Source organism: Tupaia chinensis, unplaced genomic scaffold (genome assembly GCF_000334495.1).
Source record: "Tupaia chinensis unplaced genomic scaffold, TupChi_1.0 Scaffold000430_1, whole genome shotgun sequence".
Classification (NCBI taxonomy): Eukaryota; Metazoa; Chordata; class Mammalia; order Scandentia; family Tupaiidae; genus Tupaia; species Tupaia belangeri.
In genome coordinates this window covers 3,940,031-3,943,806 of record NW_006159935.1, presented here as the reverse complement: position 1 = coordinate 3,943,806, position 3,776 = coordinate 3,940,031, and the positions used below count along the sequence as shown (strand labels likewise).

Genomic DNA, 3,776 nt, shown 5'->3' with positions numbered 1-3,776 from the left:
TTTTATTTATTATTATCTTTTAATTTGGCCAGAGAGAGACAAGAGAGAGAAAGGCAAAGTGAGAAAGCAAGTCACCAGGTCTGGGACTCAAACTGCAGTTGGCCATGTGGGAATCCAGCACCTTAACCACCACACCACCTCCTGGCCCAGAATTTTTATTTTTTAAAAAAAACTATGAATGAGTACTGAGTTTTGCTAAATGTCTTTTCTGCATCAATTGACGTGATTGTGTGATTTTTCTTCTTTAGCCTTTGAACATGGTGGATTGTACAGATTGATTTGAATATTAAGTCAGCCCTCCCCCTGACATAAGCATCACTTGGTTATGGTATACAGACTGTCTATTGTTAAATTATATTTTCTAATATATTAAGGAGTTTTACCTCTATATTCATGACATAGGTTATGTGTAGTTTTCTTTTCCTTTTTTTTTGTACTGTCTCTGTGTAATCTGGTATCAGAGGAACAATAGCTGTACAACATGAATTTAGCCTTCTATTCCATCTCTTTGGAAGAGACTATAAAACTGATGTTTGGTTGATTCTTCAGTGAAATTGTCTGAGTCTGGACATTTTTTTGGGAAGATTTAAAGAGATCAGTTTAATTTCCTTAACTATTCAGGTGATCCGTTTCATAATAGATGAGTTATGGTAGCTTTATGTGTGTGTTTTTATTGTTGCTCTTTTTTAGATTTTTTTGCCATAGGGCATGTGTGCTTGCCTGAGACAGAGACACAGAGAAAGAGAAGGTGAGAAATCACCCCCAGGACAGATGGCCATGCTGCAATCCCTTTCCCTCCATTCTCCTCTTGGGATTTTAGGCACACATGCACACGTGCACAGCGTATTTTTCATGCCACTGCATTTGGGATTCGAACCATGGTTGCGACCATGTGGAATCTAGCACCTTAACCACCACACCACCTGCTGGCCCCATAGCTGGGTGTTTTTGAGGAAGTGGTGCGCTTTGTCTAAGTTGTCAAATTTATGTGTATAGGGTTGTTTCCAGTATTTTCTTACCATTCTTTTGATGTCTGTGGTGTCTTCGGTATATGCTGTCTCATTCCTGATATTGCTGATTCATGTCTTCTCCTCTCTCTGCCAATCTTGCTACTAGTTTACACATCTTATTTATTTCTTCAAAGAACCAGTTCTTTGTTTCATTGATTAAACATTTTTTTTTCTATTTTTAACTTTGTTGGCTCCCCCTGCCCCCCCTTTCTTTATTAGTTCTTTCTTTCCAGTCCCTTTGGATTTATTTTGTTCTTTTATTTTACGGTTTCTTGAGAGTGGAGCTTAAATGATTGATTTGAGATGTTACCTCCTCCTAGTGTGTGTTTTTCATGCAGGAATGTCCCCTTTCAGTGCTGCCTTTGCGGTGTCCCACACTTTTTGACATGCGTCTCAACTTTCGTGTATTTTTTATTTCTGTTGAGATTTTATCACACCCACTGATTACCTTAGACGTGTGTTTCCAAGGGTTTAGATATTTTCTGGTTACTGCCTTCTAGTCTGTTTTCATTTTGGTCCAAGAAAACACTGTGATTTTACTTCTTTTCGATTCATTGAGGTCTGTTTTATCGCCAAGGATACACTTTATCCTATGGTTTTATCTCTAGGTGTTCCTGTAAAGAGTGAGACTTGTGAAGAATGTGAATTCTGCTGTTTGTTGGGCGGGGTGTCCTGTCGCTGTTGATGAGAGCTTATGGTCTGTGGGTATCGCTGACCTCTGGTCTCTTGGTCTGGCTGTTTGTCAGTTGTTGAGAGAAAGGTGTGAAAGTCTGTAAATAAAATTGTGGATTTGTCTGTTATTGCCGGGGAAATGGTAGAAGTTCAGGTTGTTTGTCAGCCTCCACTGACACCCAGGTTAGGGAAGTTCCTCAGTCATTCTGGGCTGATATGGCTTTCTGGCCTCTCACTGACATCCTGGTGGGAATGACCTCATTGCTGAGGGACAATGGTGAAATTCCTGACTCTCGGGTGGGCCTTCATTGACAGTACTCAGGGGCGCTTAGTTACCGTAGGTAGGAGAGGAAGCCCAGGCTCCTTGCTGACCTTCCACTGAAAATTCCAGCTCTCTACTTGCCTTCTCCTACACCACCCTGCAGCTTCCGGGTACAGCTTCATGGGCTGGAAGCCTAGGATCTCTGCTTGGTCTTTGGTGAAGGTGGGCGTGGGATTGCAATCTTTTCTGTGGCAGTTGGCTGGAAGAAAGCAGCTGTTTTCTAAAAGTTTCCAACCTTGCTAAGTGTTTCCTTGCCTTGTCCTTTGGCTTAAGGAAGTAAGTTTTTTGGGGAACTTTTTTGTTTATGTCCATTGGTATTTTGGGGTTGCTGGCTTCTTCAGTTTGAAATCTAGGATATATACATGAGACAAAGAAAACAAAACAATCCAGAGGAATTTACCAGTGCTGTTTCTCAGGTCTAGAGGATTCTAGCTAGTCAGCTTTTTGCTATCCCACCTTTAGCCTTATTATTTTATGTTAATGTCTAGGGTTTTAGCTGTGCTTAGCAGGAGGAACAGAGAAGAGTACATCCATCTTTTTGGGAGTGGAAGTCTTGTTCTACTTTTAAGTAACCTATAGGGAAAAAACCTAATTAATCACAAAAGAAATATATGAACAAACGGAAGTCTAAATCAAACCGAGCTATTAATAAAACAAACAAAAAACTTTTATGGCATTTGACCTAAATTTCCCCTGCTATAATTCCAGGCCTCCCCACTCACCTTGTTTTTTGGTCTCATCCATGTAAAAATTAAGAAGTTATTGCTGGTTTTTAAAAAAGAATTATTTTATTTAACTTTATTTATTTATTTATTTATTTATTTATTTTTAATTTGAGCGGGAGGGGGGGGCAGTGAGAAAGCAAGCTGCCAGGTCTGGGACTTGAACCACGGTTGGCCATGTGGGAGTCCAGTGCGCTTCACTACCATGCCACCCTGCCAGCCCCCCAGAGGTGTTATTGTTGTTTATCCGCTGAACTTTGCTCCATCATATGAGCAGTGAGTTCGATGTAGGGGAAATAAAATGGGCTAAGGAAGTAGATAAACGTGGGCTGGAAGCTCTCCCCCTCAAACTGTATACTGTGGTTTACCCACTGCCTACTCAACATCTTTCACTCGAATGGCCGATTAATAGGATCTCAATATTATAAGTGAACAGAATTCTTGATTTCCCCACTTTCTACCTAAACGGCTTACTGCTGGGGCCAGCGGGTGGCATGGTAGTTAAGGGTGCTGTCCAATCCAGTGGCCGTGCCCTGAGACATACATGGATATTGAATGCTGGAAATAGAGCTAGTGTGACTGAACAACTGAATTTTTTACTTCAATTCATTTAAATTTAAATCGTCACATGGGGCCAGTAACAACTAGATTCGACAGCACAGCTATAGAACATTTTATCATCACAGAATATTCCATTAGGCAGTGCTGGCATAGATTGTCCTTAAAGCCATTAAACCTGATGAGCTCAGCTACAGAGTGAATGTAGACCAGACAGAGAGAGGGAGAGAGAAATCAGGCCAAAGGCTGAGCCCTTGACTACAATATCGTCTAGTCTGGAGAAGGAGGAAGAGTCCGAAAACGAGGAGCAGTGGCCCTTCAGTGATCAGGTTGTCAGCTCCTCAACATCTATCTTTATCCCGCCCTTCTTTTTCTAAGTTACACACAGCTTTCAGTATCCCCGCTAGAATATCTAAGTTTCCATCTCAAATTTATCCTGTGTACACAGTACTCTTGCTTCCTCCACTCCTTACCCTCGGAACTGCATTCCTG

At 41.3% G+C, this 3,776-nt stretch overlaps 1 long non-coding RNA gene across 3 annotated transcripts in view; it reads left to right on the top strand.

Moving 5' to 3' along the window:
• Positions 1–3,776, top strand: part of LOC102496580 (uncharacterized) — a 29,348-nt gene that overhangs the window by 11,841 nt on the left and 13,731 nt on the right. The gene's annotated exons all lie outside the window — the stretch shown is intronic.